General features: G+C 34.8%; 1 pseudogene; it reads right to left on the reverse strand.

Annotated features, from left to right (window-relative positions):
• Window positions 1-4,939: 4,939 nt before the first annotated feature.
• Window positions 4,940-25,278, reverse strand: LOC149214651 (uncharacterized; annotated as a pseudogene).
• Window positions 25,279-25,764: the final 486 nt, after the last annotated feature.

The raw sequence follows: 25,764 nt of genomic DNA on the forward strand, positions 1-25,764 counted from the left end.
ATGATCCAAGATCCAAGACATGCAGGGTTTCTTAAAACATATCAAAAGATCATTTTTTTTAATGCATAAAGAAAAATATTCAAAAACTTGTAAAAAAATAAAGGGGAGACAATAAAGTCTCCAAGGCTACTTTTTCCATTAAACATACTTAATCAAAGATGGAAGAGATATCAATAGACTTCATTTCAAGGTTACCAAAATTTAAAGGCAAGGGCATCATTTTTGTGCTTGTTGATAGACTCACAACATATGCACATTTTTAGAATTCAAAGTACATATATAACAAGCCAAGCAACGAAAGTGTTCATGAAAGAAGTTCAAAAACTTCATGGTTTTCCGAAAGTAATAGTAAGTGAAAGAGACCAAAAATTCATTAACTTTTTAAAAGGATTATGAAAAATGAGTGGAATAACACTAGATATGAGTTCAAAGTTTTATTCACAAACAAAGGGTCAAATAAAAATAGTTAACACATGTTTAGAGAGTTATCTACGATGTTATGATTTAGATAAGAAAACTCAATGGATGAAGTAGTTGATTTTGGCAGAATGGTCATATAATTCCACCTATCACACATTTACTAAAATGTCCCCATTTGAGGTCATTTATAGATATACATCTCCTAGTATCTCATACTTTTTGCAAGATAAATCCAAAGTACATGCAATAGAGTTACAAATGGAAAAGACTAGAAACTTTAACAATTCTCAAGTAAAACCTTCAAATAGCGCAAAACAAGAAGCAAATCAACATGTAAATGAAGAAAAATTTGAGAAAATTGATTGGGTATTTTTGAGACTACAATCTTACAAAAAATTTATATTCAAGCAAAAGAAGAAAAAAAACATAGCTACAAAATTTAATGGAAATCTACAAGATTATTCATAGGATTGGACAAGTGGCATATCAGTTAGATTTGTGTTCCCAGATTCATAGGATGTATATTGTCTAAAAAAAGGTTTTGAGATAAAATATGCTAGTGCAAACGAAACTTCTAAAATTGTATGAAGAATGAAAATTGATCTTAGATTAGAAAAATTTATAGATCAGCATTCTATATCACTTTAGAATAGAATTGAAAAGCTAAAATTAGTGGAAGAACATGCATTTTGAAAAGGCTAAATGGAAAATGAATGGTTCATGAAGACACAATCTCAATTACAAACTTTAAAGGCAAAACATTTTTAAAAGATGAGGGCTATATTAAAACTCTAATAAAGATTTATTATTACTTTATTTATTATGATTAAGTTGAAGACACAGTCTCAATTACAAACTCTAAAGGCAAAACATTTTTAAAAGATGAGGACGGTTAAAACTCTAATAAGCATTTATTATTACTTTATTTATTAGGACTAAATTGACCTACTGATAGGTTACATCATGTGGCGTTGTCTCCTATTCTCCTATTTATAATAAAAGAGATAGAGATTCATTAATATAAATATCATATTTGTCTTTGCATTAAATTTATTGTAAAAAAAAGATTTCCCATTTGATATTTTCAAAATATTTAGAAAATCAAAATTTGAATTTCCATCTCTTTAAAATATTTAAAGAATATATATATATATATATATATATATATATATATATATATATATATATATATATACTGATATTTTTAAAATATTTAGAAAATCAAAAAAATATATGAATCTTGTCTTATGCCTTCAACAACAAGAACAAAAAAAAATGATTTTAGACAATAAAGTAAACGAGATTCACTTGTATAGAGATCATATTTGACTTTGCATTAAATTCATTTATAATAAAAAAATATTTTCATATTCTCCTATTTATAATAAAAAGAGATAAGATTCATTTATATAGACATATCCTATTTATAATAAAAGAGATGAGATTCATTTGTAAAGACATCATATTTGTCTGTGCATTAAATTCATTGTAAAGTAAAAGATTTCTTTACATCAAAATTTGACTTTTGATATTTTTTAAATATTTAGAAAATCAAATTTTGACTTTTTGATTTTTTTTAAATATTTAAGAAAAAAATATATATCTTTGGATCATTTTTAAAATATTTGGAAAATAAAGAAAATATATGAATCTTATCTTATGCCTTCAACAAAGAATTGATTTTGGACAATAAGATTGTCAAATGATTATGGAGATTATCGGTCGCGTGAACAATATCATGCAACCAGGCAGGTGGTTTAAGCTCTTAAGGAAGGAAGAGATGTAATTTTTTCCTTGGCCTATGAAGCTAGAAATGTTGTGAAATATAATCTCCTAGGCCAAAGTGGGCATTAACAGTGTAGTGAGAGATGGAAGGCGTGTCATCCTCATTGAAGTTCCTTAATAAGGACCAACTATTAATTAGTAAATCTGTTCCATGAATAAATGGTCAAATGTTAAAATAGCTTAGCTTTACTTTCTGCATATGCACAAAGCATTTCAAGAGTATTCCCTTCTAGAATTTTATGCTTGAGTAGGCTCAAGATCTGTCTAAAGAGAGCCTACAGTGTGATCCTAATATTGCTCATAAAAATCACAAATTGTCAAAACAGGTTCAAAAATCTCATCAAAATCACATTAATATCCCCATGATATAACATCCAAAGAAAAGGATAACTTTTGAAAAAGAGAAATCACAACTCTCCCAACATATGGCATTCATCTTGTAACAAAGGGAATTAAGCTGTCAAACATGAGCCATTAAATAATATCAGGAGCTTTTGCCCACAAGTATATATAACAGAGGATCAAGACCAATTTGGAGGCGACTTCTAGCTACTGTGAGTCACAAGACTGAAAGAATTCATTTTGAAATAGCTTGCCCTCCTTAACTTCTAAAACAAACCAGCTAAGAAAATCTATAGTCTTGCTTTAGAAAGACATCATTTTCATAGTGGAGTTTTTCGTAAACATGATTTGTTAAAAAGGAAATGGAGTTAAAAACAGAAATTGACCTTTTAACTTATGAAAGATCAGGATTAAGACCAAATCCCCATTCTAAATTCACCCTTCATCCAAATTATTACCATCAATTGAGTCACCAAAGATTGAATTCAGACCAGATCCCCATTCTAAATTCATCCTTCATCCAAATTATTACCACCAATTGAATCACCAGAGATCAATTTCAGAGTTGAGTTCTCTGTAGGCATGATGAAAAAAGAAATGGAGTTAGAAATTGACCTTTTAACTCATCAAAAATCAGAATTAAGACAATTTCCCCACCGTAAATTCACCCTTCATCAAATTTATTACCACCAAAAATCTGAAGCTTGAACCCCTTTTTACAAAGTATATTAATAAGCAATTTCAAAGCAAGGAGCTTAGCATAACTGTCAAATTCCTCTCCCCATCTGGCCTTGACCCTGAAAAAGTGGGTGTCTTAAAAAAAATTATGCCACTTGCTTTATATTTATATTTGGGAGGAGATCCTTGGCTTGCTCCATCAAAATCGTGAAAAGGCTGCCTCTCAGGCATTGCTTTGGGAAGAGTTATATAACTAGCAAATATAAATTTGTGCTGGGATGCACATTGGAAAGGTGGGATGAATCTCCCTTCAAAAGCATCAACATTCATTGCAAACCAAATTCCCAACTATCAAGAGTAAAGCTTTGAACTCTTTTAAATCTGGCTTCTACTGCCACTGTGTAAAACTTACTACTTTAGTTTCACCTTGCCCAACACCTCCTACTCGTATCAGGCTATCCATTCCAGCCCACAATGGGGAAGAATATGGGCAAGATGATCTCCTATAGCTTCCTCATCCAGCTTGTATAAAGTACATCAACTTGGCCCATGTCCAATCCTCTTCTGTACCATGTAGTACTTACACAGAGTAGGGCCTTGTTCTATATGGCTAGCCACATGAAGATCCTTGCTTCATGCTTTTAATGGGGACTTGATTTTCCAAAGTGGTTTCCACTGCCATTAGATTCCATCAGGCCGATCCGTTAACAAACATTGCATTGCATTGAAACCGAGTCTGGGGGTAGAGAATCACCAGACCAGCTCATCCTTGTCTCCTTGAGTTGAACATGACTCACTTTTGGTCCACCTATGTTAGACTCCAACTGCTCCCCTTCATTCCCTCCCAGCTCTGGAAAGTTTGCCCTGTTCCTCTTCATTCGCCTCCAGCTCTAGAGGTTTGCCTTTTTCCACTTTTGCTACCAAAAGGTAGTGTTTTATGGAGGGGCAGCCTGAGCTAGATAGAAGTAAAATTTCCCTCACAGGTTGTAGATCAGATGAAGGCATAATTTTTCTTTTAAAATCCTCTTCATTTGTCAGCAATGCTCCAAGTTCAATGTATTGGATCCACATAGTGATCAAGAATTAGAAAGAACTATCCAGCGTTGTCCATAGAACCATAAATCATGTAAATTTGAATGTACAGAACATAAATGCAAACCATACGCGGGCAATATTCCATGTTAGGATGTGTTTTAGTACAGGTAATGCAATTTGTCCCAAAATATATTACTAACTCACTACAGAGGATTCAATCAGATAATTTAGATGAGAAAGCAAAATTAAATTGCATCAACACAGTTAAAAATCAGAATCTCATATTCTATGTATTTGCAGACAAATATACATCAGTGAGGAACTGTTGACTTCTCTTATCTCACATTTCTTACTTCCACATTCCGTGAGCAACATAAAAGACGGATGGATGATCTGTAAAGCTCGAAATGTTGTTCCTGCACCAATCAACCCCTTCTAAGTAAGGTAAGGTTTCATGGACTAAAGAACAATGCCAATGAACGTTTCTATCTAACCACTGTATCGAATAAAGAAAAGAATCAACCAAACCTGAAGTGTAAACTGTAACAATGGGCACTGCAGAAAGCTATAGAACAAGTCAATGTCTAGATGCATCTTAATACTGGACAAGTTTCCAGGTAATTCAATTTAACCTTCCAGCCATCAACCATAGGAGTATGATTGCGTTAATGCCCTATTCTTATTTTTCTAGTCTCTGGGGAATGGGTGCATTCATCGGATAGTCGTCCCTCTTTAGATTTTCTGTTTGAGCTGCCACGTTATGTGCATCCGCTGATTCTGAATCTGGAGAAATCGTAATATGAGTTTCCACTGAAAGAAAGTTAGGCAAAGGAAATGTCGACCCTTCCCGCACAAGGGGCATACCCTGTGGAGGAAGAGATTTTTCAATGGAATAATGCATTGGACTCAAAACTGGCGACACTGAAGCTTGAGCATTCAAATTTGGTGACATGTCTGATTTGAACCAAGAGGGTGAATTCAAAGTTGGTGATCCTGGTTCATGACCCAATGGAGCCAAACTCAGTGAAGCATCTCTCAAGTCTTGTGAATCTTGGCCAAGATATTTTTTAGAATAGAGTTTATCCTCACAGACCTCATAGAAATTTCCAGTGCGAACCTCTTGACAGAGAGAACAAACACCGCAGAAAAGCCACTGCATTAGATCTGTCACATTAGGCTGCCCACAACAGCAGCCATTTCCAGGTAAGCCAAACCTCTTCCGCATCTGAATCCTCCAAAACCCACCATACAGAAGCCCAAACACGCAAAGAATGATCCCAGTGATACCAAGACCTTCCCGAATATTCTCATTATCAATATTGACAGCAGCCAAGGTGAAGATCCAATAAGGGGCCATGCACAACAAAATGAAGGTCACTATGTGCACATACATGTTCCCAAACCCCAGTCTATCCATATTCCACCCAAAAACACAGAACCCACAAAATGTTGAAAAAAATGCAACAAAAGGATCACTCTAGCAGTCAAATAGACCTCCCTGCCATTCCGGTTTAGGTTCCATTCTTTTACTACCTCTTCTAAGCAGAGAGTATTTCTTCTCAAGTCGCACATATGTAGATTTGTTTTTCACAGAGTTATCATCTATCCTAATAACATCTGCATCTGCATCAGTGATACCTATAACCGTAGTCTCCAAATCACCTTCGGCTTCATAATCTTTCCCAAGAGGACTCAGGATAAGATAAAGACCAACTGCAACAGGGGCGCCTATTGCAACAAAAACGCACAAACCCACTCCTATAGCTAGACGTTGTGATCTCTTATAGCCCCAATTCAGACCATAGAGCACATACTGCGCAAAACAATTTATTTGCAGAAGTAGCACAACTACCATCATGTGTGCCCACTCATGAGGTTTGTAAGTCTCATTTTTACAGTAGACCTTTCTAAGATTGACAATGTCCTCTGGTTTCCATCTAATGAGAAGTAAAAGATGATAACAACGCTGTGGGTGTAGATAAAGGCACATCATGGTAAAAAGCTCATTTAGAATTTGATTATTGACCTCAAACCAGGCATCCCTCTCACTCTTTTTAGGCACGGCCCTGTTAAGAAATCCAACCATAACCAAAAAAAGAATAGCTCCAGATACTGCCACAACAATACCCCATATTAATAGTGCCAAATTCTTCAGATTTCGCAGCCATACTTTCACTGCCTCCTTCAAAAATACCCACCTGATTTCGCCAACAAAAGGGACTTTAACACCATCCTTGAGGCCACGAAAAGGCTTCACCGATGCTGGAGTTCATTGCCATAAACTCCACTAAGAATTCAAACGGACTCTATTTGAAACTCCTCCGTAAAAAGCGCACAGATGTCAAGCAGAGAGCTTTGTTCATTGGCCTAATAATGTTTTTTTAAGGTTTTTTAATGTTTTAAAACATTTTTTTTTATTAAATTAGACGGCTGATTTTTGTTCAATCGTCTAACAAAAGATCTAATGGCTACTATTAGGACAGAAAGGCATTTGGAGGAGTCCATTTCAGAGGGAAACGCCTTACGGCGTAATTAGAAAAGTGAATTTATTATTAGAAATCCATTTTATAATAAAAGATAATAAAAATCCATCCCACAATTTATTTATATAAATTTTAAAACTTTTTCAATCACTTATTAATAAAATTAATTAAAAATATTTATTTAGGTAAAATTTAAAACTGTCCCATTACTTATTAATAACTTTAGTTAAAAATATTATATATATATATATATATATATATATATATATATATATATATATATATATATATATGCAAATTTTAATTTTTTTAATCCTTCATCTATATAACTCTAAACTATTTATTATTTTAAGAAATTTAAATAAAAAATAAATATATATTTTAATTTTCAATCTTTAAAACTCAATTTATATTTAAACACTTGTCATTTATTTTAACAAATTTTAATTTCAGTACATACATCTATCAAATATATAAAAACACAAAATTGAAAGTTTTTAATATCCATATTTATTGTTCTACATTTTCTATTTAAAATGTTTAAATTAAATTTTATAATGCAACATATATTTTTGTATTAAGTTGTTTTATTTTCCAAATTTTGGAGAAATTTTTAAAGACTTGGGTTTGAATTGTTTAATCTGTAAAAATCATGTGAAGATTTTCAGGGTGTTGAATACATTAATTCATTCAAAAATATACTCTAATCGAGAAAAATTCATTCGTCTATAAGTTAGACTACAATTTTTCTAGTTAATCTTAACCAAAATCTGGGATAGATTTTTAAAAATTTGGGTTTGAGTTGTTTAATATGTAAAAGTCATGTCCTAGATTTTTCAGGTGCTAGATCCATTTATGCATTCAAAAATGTATTTTAAGGGTTTTTGTTTGAAATTATATAGTGAGAGTTGAAAAAGACTATTTTGTCTATAAATTAGACTACCTCTTTATTTATTGATGAATTTCAATTTATGTGTATTTTAATTTTTTTATGCCTCTATCGCTTAAAGGTCTACAAACTGCAAGGAAATAACCATCACACCATTTCAAAAGATTGTGTATTACGTGCTTTATAAATATGCTCATGATGAAGGAAATGGACCATCAAGCCATTTTGAAAGATCGTTCATTAGATGCTTTCAACATCTCTCCTTAACACAAGGAAATAGGCCATTTGGTTGTTTTGAAATATTGCCCATTAACTAAATATATAGAAATAAATATCAAAAACATAATTGAATAACAAGATAAACTCACATAGATACACAAGTTGTTCAGAATGAATCCATAATCCTTAAATTATCTTCAGAAATAGCTTAGAATATTACGATTATGTCATTGATTCATCACAAGGGTTCAATTCGGTCTTCTTCAAATTACAAAATATTTATAGAGTCTAACTCAAAATATCTTAATCTCAAAATAAAATTTATTACAAACTGAAATATTATCCAAAACAGATTTGGATATTTACAAAAATAGAATAGAAAAATAGCTATTCTAAACATATTTGAACACTCAACGCACATTTCAAGGTTGCTATTTAATGACTGCTGCAGGAAATTGGATTTTTTGTTTACTGACTCTGCTATTTTGTTGTCTTCTCCTATTTTTCTGCCTTCTACTCACTGAAATTTTGCACTCTATTCTATTGGATGAGCTCAAGTAATGTATCCCATCTTTTATCATCTTGGATAGAAAATTTGGTTAACTTCTTCTATGACTCATCAACTTCTGTGTACTTTTCAAAAGTAGGCCTAGTTAAAAATAAATGTTGAATTTTATGTTTAATAAACAAATCATATTCTAGGCTCTCCATGAAAGCTTTTCCATTGATTATCCCTCTGACTTTGGAAAATTTGGTTTTATCTATTGCTATTTCATGTAACCTCTGTTGATAATTTTCTAGTGGGATCAATTAGCCACTAGAGTCTCGCAGATCTGGGAGTCATTTTTTGCGCAAAGAATTAAAACTTCCATGGAATTTTTTAATTTGCACTTCTAAGTTTTGGCATTCTTTTTCTAACTATAACATTAGATTTATCTTTGTCAAAAATTTTCTCGTCTCTAGGACTGCATTAGTCTTGTCTTCAATTCCAAATTCTTCAAGTTCTTCCTTTGTTTTGGAATGCAGGACTTTGATTATCCTAGTATCTTCTCATGGATTATGATCTAAATCTTCTTTAATCTCTGCTAGTGATGTCTTTGACATCTACAATAAATCTTCCTGCTCAAAATAATTTCAATTGATGGCCATAATTCAATAAAAAATGCAGTAACATCAATCCATATTTTCTAGTTGGCTTGAGATCAAGTTTGTGCAATCAATGATTCATTTTCATAGATTTCTAATTTCTTAGTTAATTTGAATTTTTTCTGTATTTCAGCGAAATATGCATTATCAGTTGTAATTTTACTATCTTGAATCTTCTCAAGTTGTACTCTAAGCTTATTAATTTCCATATCCTTTAAAGATAGATCTCCCATGGCCTTTGATAACTGCTTTGCTGAATTTTGACCGATGGGCTTTGTCTCTACTGTGGACACTGTTGTTGTAGATGTTCATGTTGTAGAAGTTGCTACTCCAGTGTTGAGTTGTAGCTCTCTTTCCTTAATCAACCTTTCCATTTCAACTTCCATTTTCTGAATTTGTATGTTCTTCTCAACAATCATTCGAACCCTGTTTTCTTTCTCCTTCTCTAACTACCTAACTTCTTGGGTCTGTGGAAGTTTAGTTGTTCGCAACTTCAAGTTTAGTTGTTAGCATTCCTACTTTTTTATTATCTCTTCTGCTACTTTTACATCTTTAGGAACCAGTCCTAATTTCATAACAAGGTATTCAAGTCCCTTAATGAAGATAACCTTAGCTAGAGAAGACATTTCTCTAGCTTTAATTGACAATGAATATTATTTAATGATGCTTACAGCTTAGAAATTGTCATTGCAGAGCTTGTAAACGATGTATAAATCATCTCTCTTGCTTGTTTGTGTAGATCAATCTGATCTATGGGATGAATATGTTTGGTGTCAAAGGAAAACAAGGAAGTTTTATTGTCTTCAAAATTTTTAGGTACAAGGACCTTTGGTTCCAAAAATGCCAATTACAACTATCCCCTTTCAATGTATAATGGTGAAAGTAGTCTAGTCTTTGTTTTATAAGATTGTTTCCAAAATTCTACATATGTGGAAGTCTTCACTGCCTCATTCTTCCTTTTCATTTCTAGAAATTTTGAAAAAATAATTTGTTGCCTTGAAGAAGGGGAAGAAGGAGAAGGAGAAGTTATTATAGTTTCTTCAATCCACTATAATGAAAATGGTGATTCTCCTGTGAGAAAAAATCTAGAAGGTCCTTGAGAAGTCCTAACTTAAGAGGATTCTTCTTCCTCATTAGTTGTTGTCTTTCTTATTATTATGACCTTGAAAGTTGTTTGTTGTAAATCTGATCTTGATGGTGACTAAGTTTTGATTGGTCATTTTAATTCTTTATCTATGGTCTTTGGAGTCTCTAACACTATCTGACTAGATATTGCTTCCCTGACTTCCTGTAAAAAATTTTCCTCCCATTCTTTTTTATTGTCAAATTGCTTAATCTCTGGTTTATCCACATGAACATAAGGTGTTGATTTCTATGCAACTCTAACTATTGATATAATCCATAGTGGGTCATAAGACCAACTGAAAATCAACTTCAAATTCATCTGTTTCAATAAATTATCTACCTCTCTCCTTGCAGCTCTTGTGTTGGTTATCAATGGGCCAAACTATGCTTTCAATTTAAATTGAGCTTTTTGTTTTCTAGAAACAAAATGAACATCATCTACATTCATCATTTGTCTAATATGTTTCTCATTGGGAGGAAGACCAACCTTTAACTGTTCACTAAGAAGTAAAATTATTTTAATTTCAGTAGAAATCCTAGGAACAACATTAATGTTTAATAAACAATTTCCTACATACAAGAATTGGTTGACAAAATCACTAAAGGAGAACTCTTCAAAAGTCTTTTTGACTAGTGAAGTCCAGTGAATAATTGACTGTGGGATGCATGTAATATCCATCTTCTGCAAAGGAAACTTGAATATTTTTTATTGATGATATAGTAACAGGTAGATTAAAACTAATTGATGCTTCAAATAGCCTTCAACACTGACCTTCAAAAACTGCTCACGAATAATATCTGAAAGGATCTGACTATAATTGAACACAACTGAAGGATTTTTACTAGAGGAAAAGATTGATAAAAATCCTAAAATTACTTCATCGACCCATTGGTCACTGGGGTATCCTAATAGAAAAGAAACTAAGGAAATGACCTGCCTAGACATCTCAGGGAACATGGCAGTAGAATAGGGAGGATTGGTCCTGGGTAATTCAGAATTCTCAGGTATAAAAGATTAAAAAATATGAGCTCTTTCAGAAAAGGAAAGTTTTTGGTAAATCTCCATTAATGCATTAGTAGAAAACATATGTAGGGATTCTTGAGAATTCAATGGAAGGGATTGGAAAATTGACTTAGGGGCTACATAAAACAATGTTTCATTATTTTGAGCAATGATAACTCTCTGACTTGGGAGATAGTGAGCTCCAAACCAGGCAACAAAATATGTAAAATGGTAGGTTTGAGGGAAGACAAATTAAGGTAATAGGGATTCCTAGAAAGAAAATTTATCACTAGCATCCTGGTATTTTTGAAAGGCCTAATTGTGCAGTTCATAGAGGTCGAACTCACAATTGGTCTCTACTATTTTAAATTTAGTGTCAACTAAAGGTAGTTCATATAAATTTATTACAGAAGGAAGCATTGGATTGTCAACAGATACTTTGGATTTTCCTTTATGAGAACCCATTAAAGAAGTCATAATTGTTGGGGATTAATAGAACAATTACCCGGAAATAGGATGATCGTAAGCTGGAAATTTGATGTCATTCACTTGTAGATTCGAGTTGGAAATATTGACTATAATCATAATGCAACAAAGAAGTTAATTTGCAAAAGGGATAGGCCTTAAATCAAATGCTGATAATAGCCAAAATTGGCTAATGATAAGTGGCGCAAGGGAATTAAATATTTTGAACATTGGCGGGAAATTAATGCATAATGGTTATCTGATAAATCTATCAGGGAGATGGCAATGGTTAAGCGTAGTGAAGGTTTTATTGATAGGAAAAATTGGCAGGAACAATAACGGAAGTATGAGTGGCAGAATGGTGGTTTGTCAGGGGGGAATTATTTATGGTTTTTGGTAGGGGGTACCACAATGGATGTGGCACTGCCACGTACCTAAAGGCGGGATCGGGAAAACTGCTTTGCCGACCCACCCCCATTCACTGTCGACAATGTTGGGGGTCCCACAAATGATCAGGGGTCGTTGATCTAGGTGGGCCCAATCTCATCCATTCAAATATAAACAATCTTTAAATGTTATCCAAAAAATCGATCAAATCAATTTATTACATATAAATAATCCTTTTAAAAATACTAATCATTATTTAAAATAAAATAATAAAATAAAAATGATGAGTCATTTCAATGTGCACACAATACTAGCGATATTATTTTATTCTTTTTTTTTTATCCCTTTCTTATTCTTTCTTTCTTTTGATTTTTTTTATTTCTCTTTCCTTTTCATCTCTTTATATATATATATATATATATATATATATATATATATATATATATATATGACAATAAAAGAAAAAATACAAAATATTACAAGGGTAAAAATAAGTTATAACATTGTGCACAAGCAAAAGTTCCTTGCAGCTTCAGAAGTATTTCTTCTTCTATCCCTGTCATGACAACTAAGTGATCTGATGCTTTTTTGACCTCAACCTTTCCATCAAACATATGAATGAAGTGTCCTTGCTGGCGGATGTGGAACAAAGACAACAAGTTTCTCCTCAACTCTGGAAAATATAGAACATCATGTAGAAGAAAGTTTGGAAGACCAGGCAGTTTGAGCCTGATGGTGTCAAGTGCTTGAGTTTTGACTTCTCTGCAGTGTATACTCCTGCATCAACATTGTAAGTGAATTATTCAAAGAAATATCTCTTCAAATTCATGCGCAAGTTTCTCCTGAATCAAGCAACCAATCATATTTCCATGAAGCAAGTGAAGCATTGAATAAGTCTTTGGTTACTCCAATGTTGCAATGTGCCACACCATAATGGGCGGACTTGGTACCTTACCTTTCCCTTTGTCAGTTTCTTTACCTTTCCCTTCATTTCTTTCCTGCTCAATCTGGTCCCAAGGCAACTTACAAGTGGAAGCTTCATGTCCATCTCTATTGCATCATATGAAATGAGATCAAACTTTCTTGGAATTGTTTGCCCCCCCTTCCTCTAAAATTCCTCCTTCCTCTTCCTCTTTGGCCACCACTTCCTATAGAAGAATATTGTGCATGATTCTTCTCCTTTTGTGCAAGGCATACAATTTCTTTAGTAGAATGATGAGTTGTCTTCTTCCAAAAGGCCTTCTCTCTCTCAACAAACTTATTCTCAAGGGAGTCAAAGGTAATCTCCTTAAGGTTTCCACTTGCTTGTAATGACTCAAGATAATGTGAATAAGTTGGATATAATGCCTTGACATAAGCTATGAGAGGAATATATATCTCAACACCAGTGGATTTTATATCATCCATAATGGATCTTACTTCTAAGTCTAAGGCAACATGGTCATCATTTTTCAATTCAAGACTAAACAACTTAATCAACAATTGAACAACTTCAAGTTCAGAGTGTGAGTCATACGATTCCTTCAACTTATTTAAGGCTTCAAAAGAATTTGAAAATGGAGAAATATGGCGACTCACCTCTTCATTTACTGATGCTATAATCAAGGCATAGGCCTTTTTGTTCTTGTTTTCCCAAATGGCAAGCTCTTTGTCTGAAGTGGGTTTTTCAAGTGAGTTGTCTCCTACACCTTCAAAGACTCATTTCCACAACACATTGAAAATCAGAGTGTGTTTTATCTTCCGGGACCACTCAGGATAGTTCTCCTTACTAGTGAGAACCACTCCCACAATAGATATGAGTGAATGCATTCTTAAAAAATGACTATGTGCTTCAAAATAATTACAGTAATTGCAAGTATTTGTAAAATAATTTGTTTTCTTAAAAAAATAAATTCAACTAAGAGTGTAGCCTCTCAATATACTTCCATCATATACCTTATGTAGAACATATATGTAATTTCATTATATGAAGGTTAACCATACCATATATGTCTTATTTAAAAAAAACCAATGCATTTATAAAAGAGCCAATGCACTTTCAAATAACACACTTCATACCATACATGTGGAGTATTAAACAAATCAAACAGATGGTCATACAGCCTCAACTTATATACCTCGACCAGTCAGCAACAAGACTGCACCAAGCCTATTTGTGGAATATTACCTCAGTTGACCAACACTCACAAAACATTCAACTCGGCTCCAAGAAGTATACCGACAGTCGTTGTTGTCACCAATTTTCTCCGTGCAGTTAATGGGAGACATACGTTGTTGCAACGGTCTTGGACACACAAGATTTTAACACACAATATGTTGCTCCTACGTACAATTTAAACAAAGAAAATACTAATGTTTTAATGGACTAGCTATCACATGTTTCATGGATTTAATGCATTCAACTAGGTTCTAGTAGAGGGACAAAGGATCAGTGTAAGCTTCACTTGGAGACAAGGGGATAAGCATACCACACGAGTTTTTTTATAAAAGAATTCCACACAGACAAAGTACCACCACTAACTTTAAAAATATTTTATGCATTCAATCAACTATAACTTTTCTACATTCAATCAAATATTTTCTACATATACGACGTTCATCAATCATCAAAATTTTCAAGTTCTTCAAATACTTACCACACGCCAGACAACAAATAATTTGAACTGCAATCACACCATTCAACACAACACCTCCTGGTAGATGCACCAGTCTTCACACTAGTTTGCAAAGCAATGCCTCAATGCAAAAATAAACCCTTTCAATAGTAGGATAGAATACGACATGTGATCTCTACCAGTGCATTCAACAACAATGCATGGGATTTTGTAGGGAAATGACAAGGGTGTTAGTTTGCAAAAGATGCAGAACAAAGGCAGAAAGGAAGCCAAAAATGGCATTGGCTCTAATATCATGTCAGGCCAGGAGGTAACTCCTCAATTCAGATTGTGTTATTGCATTAAGATGGATCATAGATATATACATGGAGAGAGAGACTCTTGGGTTTCATCTCCCAGTGTCTCTTCGTCTTCTAATTCTCCTTATTTTCTATTTACAATATTTACATGGATATACCTAATCCCGAAGATAAGGTGTCAACATAACAGAAGGTCTGTGATAATACAAAACAAAGGAGGACTGAGATGAAACCCCTTCTTATCCTATTAAGACATGAACATATAAATACATCTTGAAGAAACATCTCATTCAATATTATCATAGTAGTTTCTTATTTGAAGTGTAATTTGTGTTCTTCATTTATTGTAATACACTATGTATAACTAAACTTGAAGGTATTGTAAATTTGAATATTGTAGAGGAATTGGATTTGCTTAGCTCTATGAGTTGTAATCTTAAAGATAATGGGACAGGAAATATATAAAAAATTGATCAAATAAGAAAAATTAAGAAATCAAAGATTAAATCATGCATATCATGATTAATATGTTGTAATGTACAATCACTTAATAAAGGTATTGATGACAAGTTAGAAGAACCACAAACAAGCAATTGCCATATCATTAAAATGCCTTCTACACAAAATTGTCTAAATTGTTTGTAAAAGAATCATGGATCCAAAAATATGGACACAAATAAAATGTATATTCAAACTCTAATTGTGTAAACCCCAATGATTAAATATATATCTAAACTACACTAGTAGAAAATGATGAAATTAGTGGCTAGGTGACTAAAAACGTTAGTCACTGCAATTATTTCAAGTGAATTACTACTAAATTTGAGCAATTTTTATTGACCGAATTAAAATGACTAACTTAAACAACTATTTAGTCTATGGATAAAATATACGACTAGATAATAAGTGACTAAACTAAAAGTGACTTACTAAAATGACTAATTTAGTGTAGGATTAAAATAAATGACTAGATAATAAGTGACAAAATTAATAATGATTAATGTAAATGACTATTATAGTCTAAGAATAAAAATATGACCAAATAACAAGTACAACAAGGATATGAATTAGTCATTTATGTTAATAATTTTTAATTGTGTCGCTCTAGAAATGGTAAATTGCATTTTTGATACTGAAGTGTTACATTTCACTACATGGGTCTTTGAATCCATCTGCAGTGTTAAAATTTAGCGACAAAAGGGTCTTTAAATCCATATACAATGTTGAAATTATGAATACCATTTTGTCTCTAAAGTTTAACACTACAGATGGATTCAGAGACCCCCTTCCTTGAATCCATCCACAGTTTTAAATTTAGAGACAAAGGGGTCTATAAGTCAATTTGCACTGTTAAAATTTAGAGACCCTCATCTGCAATGTTAAACAATCTAGAAATGGAAAATTGTAATTTTGATACTAAAGTGTTACATTTCACTAAATTTTAATGCTATAAATGGATTTAGAGAGCCGCTTGACCCCCATAAAGGGGGTCTTTGAATCCATTTGCAATGTTAAAAGTTAGATATTAGATGGATTCAACAACCCCCTCAAAGGGGCCTATTAATTCATCTATACTGCTAAAATTATAACAATTTTATACAATATTATTGAGTATAAGTTTACAATATATAATAAATTTACACTCCTTTTGGAAGGAGGAATAAGAAAGAGAGTTTGAAATTGATATTGAAGGGTTTTAAGAGTTAATAAGAATTTATTCCTCACATCTTAGAGAGACAACACACTATTTGTTGTGGGGTTTTTGAGGTGTTGTTACATACCATGGTTGATTATTGCACTAGATTCATTGAGGCAATATTGATTATATTTATTTGAATTCAAAGTATGTTGATTAATTTAAACCTTATCAATTAATATAAATTTATATTACGTTAAAGCCATATTATTCTATACATAATTTTACAGACACATGTAGGGGTTGCAAAACAAAGCTCAGCTGTCAATCTTGCACCTAGGTAAAAGTTGGATTATTCTCCACTTATAAAAAATAAAGGAAACTCAATTAGCAAATAGTTGAATTATTTAAATTTAAATATAAAGATGTTTAAACCTTAGAGGGAGGAAAAACGCGCGGAACTAGGATTTTCAACAGGATTGCAGCGTTGGGCACCATGGAAGGGCGAGAAGGGGGGAGTTCCACTCCCTCCTATAGTCATGTTGTATCAAACAGCTTCAAGAAGCCCATGGAAGCGGAATCCGGGGATACAAAAAGAGGAAAACAGGAAAACAACAGAGCATAAAGGCAGGCAGAAACGCGGGAGGAAGGCAGAAGATAGAAGCATACAGGAGTAGATAGTCAGAAAGTTGACCCCAACAGTCAGACAGGACCATGTAAACCTAAGGCATCCATCACACCCTGTGTGGTGTTAAGTGATCTAGCACTACAGGCACATCGGGAGCACATGGCGACTTATGCAGTGATATGTAAATTCATGGGGTTTTGGCCAACAGAGAAAGCCCTACACGTATGGATAAAGAACCATTGGAAACATAAGGGAGAAATAGATCTACACCTTGGATCCAAGGGTTTCTTCATAGTTTTGTTTACAAACCTAGTGGATAGAGACAGGGTGTTTGAAGGAGGACCTTACTTCTATGCGTCTGTAGGCCTCTACACGAGGCCATGGGTTATGAACTTTGTTTCGGAGTGTGAAAGGTTCCAATATGGGTAAGACTATATTCCTGCCTCTAGATTACTGGCTGCCAGAATCATTAAAAGCCATAGATAATAAACTAGGGCATTTTTTAAAAATATCAGAGGCCACTTTGCGTGGAAAATATACCTCCTTTGCCAAAATATGTGTGGAAATGGACCTTTCTGGGGCTTTTCCAGATGAAATAATTCTAGAAGTATATGATGAAGAATGGGTACAGGCGGTGGACTATGAGCATGTACCCTTCATATGTCGCAAATTCCATGAACATGGGCACCTCTTCAAAGATTGCCCTTTAAGAAAAATGGAGACTAGTATCAAAGCAGCCCCAGGTAAAGAGACTGAAAGCTTTACCAAGGTGGGGGGTAGAGGAAAAGGAGGAAGGAAAAACCAAAAAAAAATCTATGAGGAAAAATAGCCTAGTCATAATAGGTTCAAGATATTAGACGAAGAAGAGGGGGATGAAAGAATAAATAAAGTAATGAAGGACAATCCTCTAGAGAAGGAAAAGGATGACAGCATGGAGGATAGACCTGATACAAGCCAGAAAAGGGAGGATCAACCAAACACTATGGAACTGGATAGGGACCAAGAGATGACCCCAAGCAAAGTGGGAACGGAGGATCATGAACTGCAGGACATACTGGAAAGGGAGCATCTCGATCTAGAAAAGTTCCTGGAGGAAGGAACAACCAAAGGAGTGGATTCACTACCTCAAGATGAATTTAACAGAGTACAACAACTCTTTCTCTGGAGAACACAGACAAAGGGTGCAGGGGTCAAAAGAAATTATGATGGTTAGGATAATGGAGGGGTTAAAACTATGGAGGCAACAGGGGGACAAGCTCTCAAGAACCCATAAAGGAAAAGAGGAAGGAAAAAACAAAATGAGCTGCTGATTGAATGTGGAAAACTCATGATCAACTCAGGTAAGATGAAAGACCTCACTAGTTACTCGTTTACAAATCTTTCTTAATGAAGCTTACAACATGGAATATTAGGGGTCTAGGAAGCAAAAGGAAACAAAGAAATCTCAGCAATAGAATGAAAGAAGAAAACCCAGATATGATATTTATCTAGGAAATAAAATGTTCAATAAACAAAATAATAGAAATACACAACAAATGGATGATTAATTATGAATATCTAGAAGTTAAAGTAGACAAAATAAAAAGAGGAATTCTCACATTTTGGAACCCTCAGAAACTAGGAATCCTAGATGCTGAAGCATCCAGGAACTATCTATCAGTGGTTATACAACCTTTGGGGGACAAGGAAGTTTATTTGATCACAAATGTTTATGGTCCACAAAAGCTTGAAGACAAACTCAGGCTTCTTACCTCGCTGGAGGAATTAAGAGATAGACATTCGGGCATCCCCTGGATTTTGGGAGGGGACGTTAACATGATTAGGTCACTGTCCTGAAAAAAAGGTGGAACCAGATCACTAGGCAGAGATTCCATAGCATTTCAAAATTTTATAAACAACATGAGGCGTAGACATAGAGACAAGTAATGGTATCTTCACCTAGAATAATAAAAGGGGAGGAGAGTCCCAAGTGGCGTCAAAACTAGACAGATTTATTATCTCAGAGGACCTTGTCCTTATAGGCCTTGACTTGTCAGCTATGATACTCCCTTTTTGTGGCTTGGATCACTGGCTTGTTCAACTTGAAGCGTCCTTTATAGGAACTCCAAGAAACAGACCTTTTAGGTTTGAAAACATATGGCTTACCCATCCTGACTTTATCAACAATATTGAAAAATGGTGGACAGAGGATATGTAAGTTCAGGGCACTAAAATGTTCCTCCTGCATAAAAGATTGAAACACATCAAACTCAGGCTTAAAGATTGGAATAAGAATGAGTTTGGCAACATTTTTGAAGCCAAAAAAGTTGTTGAACGGAAGCTACAAGAAATTAACTAGATCCTCATCACAAATGGCTTCAACGAGGAAAGAAAGGAACAAGGTGACTATCATCAACAGGAATGGGAAGGATTATGCAAGCAAGAGGAGATATTCTGGAAATAGAAATCAAGGGTACAATGGTTAAAAGAAGGAGAAAGGAATACAAGGTTTTTTCACAAATCTACCATGGATCATAGGTCTCATAATAGGATTTTAAAAATCAAAGATTCTCAAGGAAATCAACTCAATACCCATAAAGAAATAGAAGCTGCTCTAGTTCAACATTTCCAAGGCATAGCTGAGGAACCTCTCATAGATAGATCACAATTCATCAATGACTTTACAAAGCACATTCCTAAGCTTATGACAAGAGAAGACAATTATAATCTAAACATGCCAGTGAATGAAGAGGAGGTCAGTGAAGTCATCAAAGAGATGCAAAATGGGAAAGTGCCAGGTCCTAATGGTTTTAATGTTGACTTCTTTAAAGCATGTTGGGAAATAGTGAAGCACGATATCCTCGATGTGGTGGAGGACTCAAGGAAAAAACAAAAATATTTTGAAGGTGCTCAATACCTCTTTCATATCCTTGATTCCAAAGCAGGACAATGCTATGACACCAAACAGATTTAGACCAATAGCATTATGCAATGTGGTGTACAAAATTATTTCCAAAATAATTGCTAATATGCTTAAGCCCCTTCTTCCAACTCTCGTGTCTGAGGAGCAAACTGGATATGTGGAAGGCAGGAAAATTCTCAACAACATCATTCAAGCTCACGAGGTGGTTCACTCACTTAAGAGCAATAGGCAGGCAGGAAAGATTATGCAACTTGACCTAGAAAAGGCTTATGATAAGCTAAGTTGGGCTTACATCAGAAAAGTTCTTATAGCATATGGCTTTGATCATAACTGGGTAAGATGGGTAATGGCCCTTGTAACTACCTCCAATTTTTCAATCCTGTTAAATGGTTCACCATCCAAAACCTTTAAACCTTCAAGAGGACTCAGACAAGGAGATCCACTCTCACCCTTCCTCTTTATTCTCACAATGGAAGGGCTAGGCAATGCTATTAAATCTGCCAAAGCAGAAGGAAAAATCCATGGTCTCAAACTCACCATGCATGGAGATTCTTTGACCCATCAATAGTTTGTGGATGATATCATGCTGCAGGGTACACCCACGGTCAGGGAAGCTCTAGCCTACAAACAAATCCTGAAAGACTTTGCAAGGGCTGCGGGTATAGAGGTAAGCCTTACCAAATCAAAGATTTTCTTTTTTAATACTGACATTGCTATTCAGAGAAATATATCTAGAATTCTAGGCTTTCAAAGAGATATGCTACCCTCCAAATACTTGGGAGTACCACTAATAGACAAACCTATGAGCAAGATAGTTTGGGAGCCTGTGACTAATAAGCTCCAGGACAAAATCCAGAAATGGACAAATAGGTCTTTGAATTTAGCAGGACGACTAGTGCTCACAAAAGTTGTCCTACAAACTGTCCCCATCTTTATGTTTTCAGCCCTTCCAGCTCCTAAAGGAGTCATGCAACAATGCAAAAATATCCAAAGAGATTTTCTTTGGGGAAAAGGGGAAGAGAAAAAAATTGGTCCTTGGTAGCCTAGGAAAAGATCTGTAAACCTAAGACAAAAGACCCTGAAATGCTAAACAAAGTTTTGGGGGCAAAACTATGGTGGAGATGGTTAAAAGATTCGGCTTCCCCTTGGGCCAAAATTTGGAAGCAGAAATATGCAAAAAATTGGAAAGAAAGGGATCACATTAGAATGTCTGGGCTCATCAAAGGCTCCCACATTTGGAACAAAGCTTGGGAGAATAGAGCCATTGTTTAGAAACACAGTTTCTGGGAAATCAGAGATGGAAATCTTACTTGGTTTTTGGAAGATAATTGGCAACATGAACCCAAACTGTTAAGAGAAGAATTTGCAAATCTCAAGAACGATACTGACAACAAAGTGTTACTCAGAATAAATGACTTCTGGGATCAGGAAAGAAGCAAAGGAAAATGGAGAATATGGAAGGACCTGGTATACAGTGATGATTCCCCGTTGAAGGCACAGGCAGAAGCTTTAACAGCCATCCTAGAACAGAGAAAGATGCTGACATCAGCAGATTAAAACCAGCTGAGATGGGGCAAAAACAATGAAGGCACCTTTAACCTCAAAGAGGCCAAGTGCATAGCCCTTGGGCTTGACTTTCCAAACCCTGATTGGGTATGGAAGAACGAAAGTTGGATGAAAATCAAATTATTCACGTGGTTAGTGCAACATAAAAAAATTATGACCTGGGAAAACCTTAGGAAAAGAGGGGTATCTGGTCCATCTAGATGCCAGCTATGTGAATTACAAGAAGAAACTATGGATCACCTACTCAACCTCTACTCATTCACATCCACCTTGTGGGATTGGATAGCTTCAATATTCAGATAAACAGATAGGGACATGGGCAGCATTACCAGCACTTTGAAGAAGTGGAGGAAAAATTTCTCCGATAATGAAATAATCAACAAAGCTTGGGCTTTAGCTCCAGGCTTTCTAATCTGGGATGTCTGGAAAGAACGCAACAACAAAATATTCAAGAACAGGAAAGGTTCTTCCCAGAGCATCATGGCTCAGATTTTAAGACAACTCAATGAGATGGTAGGAATCCTCATTAAAAACCCCCTCGAGGACCAACCTAAAGATACGGATGTGTAGATACTACTACATTTGGGTCTTCGGGGGCTTGTCCCACAGGGCAAAAACAAGAATGCAAGTCATATAATAGCTGATAAGGATTTCTGGCAACCTCCCCCTCAGGGTTTTATGAAATTAAATATAGATGGGGCCTCAAAAGGAAACCCGGGCATCGCTGGGTATGGAGGAGCGATAAGAGATGAAAAGGGTTTCATAAAAACCATCTTTCATAGTCATTTGGGGAAAGCCACTAATAATATGGCAGAGCTCATGGCCCTTGAGCAATGCTTAGAAATATTGAGGGACTTAAATCTTCATAATTCCATAATTGAAGTTGATTCCGAATTTATTATTAATTCGGTCAAGAAAATTTGCTATGGCTCAGCTCGAGACAAAGTATGGAGACATTGGTGGCTTCTACAAGTTTATCAACAAATTCAATCCCACCTGCAGAACATGAGAACCCTTAGTTTCACTCATGTGCGTTGAATAACCAACAAATTAGTGGATATCTTAGCTAATGAAGGTGTACTTTATGCTAAAAGCAAAAAAAATATGAATGGATAGAGATCCCCCAAGGTAGATTGAGGGAAGAGTGTCTCAGACAAGGGAACATGGACAAGGAGTTCTATCAGAGCAGGGGAAACTAGCAGGTTGTAGGCAAATGGAAACAGAGGAATTTTGGTCTATACAAGATATCTGGTCTTTGAGCGGGAATATGTACCTAGAACTCTACAAACCCAAGGTTCTCGGGTGGGTTTCATTATATAGAACAAGTCTTTACATGAATATGAAATCCACTAAAGATCTTCCTTTTTATAAGCTATGCAGGGATCTTTGTTAACGAGCGGGTAGATAGGCGAAATAGAGGCAATCATATGAATATTGTGTGGTAAATAGCAAGGTGGTTACCATGCCAAACGGACCCGAAATTAACATTAACGGTGACTTTATTAGGCTTCGGTCTGAAAGTGTTGTTAAACACCGAGCAAGTTATTCAGCTTGGTTGGGATTGCCCACATCCGATGGATTTCGAGCTGATTACATGTGCGAGGGTTATCATCCTAGGTGGACCCGAAATTTTTATATTGATGTCTCTATATGCTTATCGGGTCCAATACAATGATTAAAGGGTTTGCATGTTAGCTTTCCGAAATTGATTCTCGACCGTTAGATCTCTGATGGTGGATCACACGGTCTTGGCGATATATTGAATTTTGGAGGTCAAGATGCAATGTTTTGTGGCCCTGGGCCCGCATTGTGGGCCTTTGGCTCAATTTCCAAGGCTATGTGTGGCTCGATAAAGTTATGGCCCACATCTCCTTTGGTTTTTGTACATTATGTAATGTGTTTTTATAATATAGTTGAATAGAAGGATGGATGCTCAATTCAGCAAAAAAAAAAAATTAAATCTAAAAAATGTATGTGCTTATGTATTTTTAGTTGATAATAATTAGCATATTATTATTTATATTCCCTCATTTAAACTATACAATGTAAAAGAAAAGGTATTTTTAAATATTATGATCCCAAATTTGAAGATGGACACTTAGCCTATTTTTTATACCATGGTGGATCACTGTTTTCAAGCCAACCAGTATAAATTGTGGAATACCATTTAATTTGGAAATTATCCCATCACAAGTCTTAATTTTATCTTTCCTTCTTATTTGTTTGTCCAAATACATTATCCCGCCAAAAAGATGCATGCCCTTTCAACTTTGTGAATATATGCTTCACTCTCTTGGGGTCCTCAATTTATCAAACTCAAGGTATTTCTCCATCTTCCCAATCTAATAAATCATCTAGTCTTATCTCCCATGGGGCCTCTACTTTTCACTCTTCATTACTCACATCATGAATATCTACTGCAACCCTTATTTTCCTAGCTTCCTCCATGGAATCCATTCTAGTTAACATGAACCTCAACATCTAGGGGATTTTATTTGTCGCTATGTTTCCCTCTACCCTATGCTTGTATTCCTCATTCCGTTATGTGCTCTTTTGCAATTCTCCTTGTTATAACCCCACCAAACAAATTCCCTTTGATAGCATTGTTCTTCAATTCATATGTGGGCCTCAAACCTACTTTGATACCAAAATAATTCAACCTAAATTAGTATTTACATAGGCAACAATAATCATGGTTACAAATCCACTTCAAACATAACACATGATAAATAATTGAAAACACACAAAATTTTATATCCTAAACAAAATAAAAGATGGCATTGCTCTTAGAAAGACACGTAACCCATATCAAAACCCCCTTAATTCTTCAGCAAAACTATTTTCTTACACTCAACCATTCATTATAATTTACGCTCTCAATAAATTAGAAAAAATATATATTTTACAACATTTTAAATTTCAACAAACCAATTTTTAATTCACCAATAACTTAAAAACTTTAATAATTATAAACAAATAAAATAATAAAAAACTCTATAAATTTTATAATAAGAAGAAAACCATAAAAAGTTTAATATAATACTAAATATTTATCTATCCTTTAATACCAATCAACCAACTCTGACAAAAAGATATATATGATCACAAACACTCTCTGACTATAAATAATTTTCCACTACAAATTCACAAACACTCTCACTATAAATAATTTTCCACAACAAATTTAAATCTCCCTCAATAATCTTAGTCCATGAGTTTACATCAATGAAATCGTTTGATCTTAAGCATCTACACCCTCAATGACTTGGATAAACCTGACCAGAATAATATGCGTCCAGTAAAATCCTCTGATATGCTCATGTAAAATCCACCATTATTCCACAATGACCTCGAAAAAGATGATGAAGATGGAGGCCATGAACAACGATGAAAGGAGGTGAATAGGGATCTGACCGCTGGTTTTCCTCTGGTGATCGTGATGAATGAATAGAAATGGAAAGGAGGTGGATTGGGATCCGACCACTAGTTTTCCTCTGATTATCACGATGATTTCCTGAATGATAGCAGAATCGACGAAGAAACCCTCTGTGGTATTGCCTTCATCCAGCATGTGGGCGCATAGAATCAGCCATGGTTGTGCCCCTTCATTCTCTTGCTTATCTCCCTCGGGACGCCTAGAGGAGGATTCAGCCATGGCAGTTGATCCTATGCCTCGGCTCGTCTGACAAGGTCGTCAATATCACCCTCACCATGGATCTAGGGTTGCATCTCCTCCATCTCCACACAACCAGGGCTGAGGAGGTGGTCGATATTGTCATGGTCTTGTTGCACATGTACTTTCTGTTGAAACAGGGATTTTCTAGCTACAGTTGGCTTGGTTCACTCCAGCCTTAGTGCCAAGGTACCTGTCGCCATGGTCTTATGCTCTGTATCATCGGCCGACTAGCCTCAACATACGCTTTTATCACCAAGAGCTTGGCATCCAAGATGACAGTCCTCTATTAGGATTGCAAAGAGGTATGTGCTATTGATACCTCTATTGTATTTTTTAAAACAGTTGCCTCTAAATAAATATTTTTGCAAGTCAGCACTCTAGTGGAATTTGAGGATTAATGAACCCAAAAAAACATTCTAGAAATCAATATTTTTTTGGCATTTAAATGTTGGATCTGTGTACATT

The sequence above is a fragment of the Pinus tabuliformis genome, chromosome 1_1 (assembly GCF_031772625.1).
Source record: "Pinus tabuliformis cultivar Carrire ecotype Pingquan chromosome 1_1, CPIR1, whole genome shotgun sequence".
NCBI lineage: Eukaryota > Viridiplantae > Streptophyta > Pinopsida > Pinales > Pinaceae > Pinus > Pinus tabuliformis.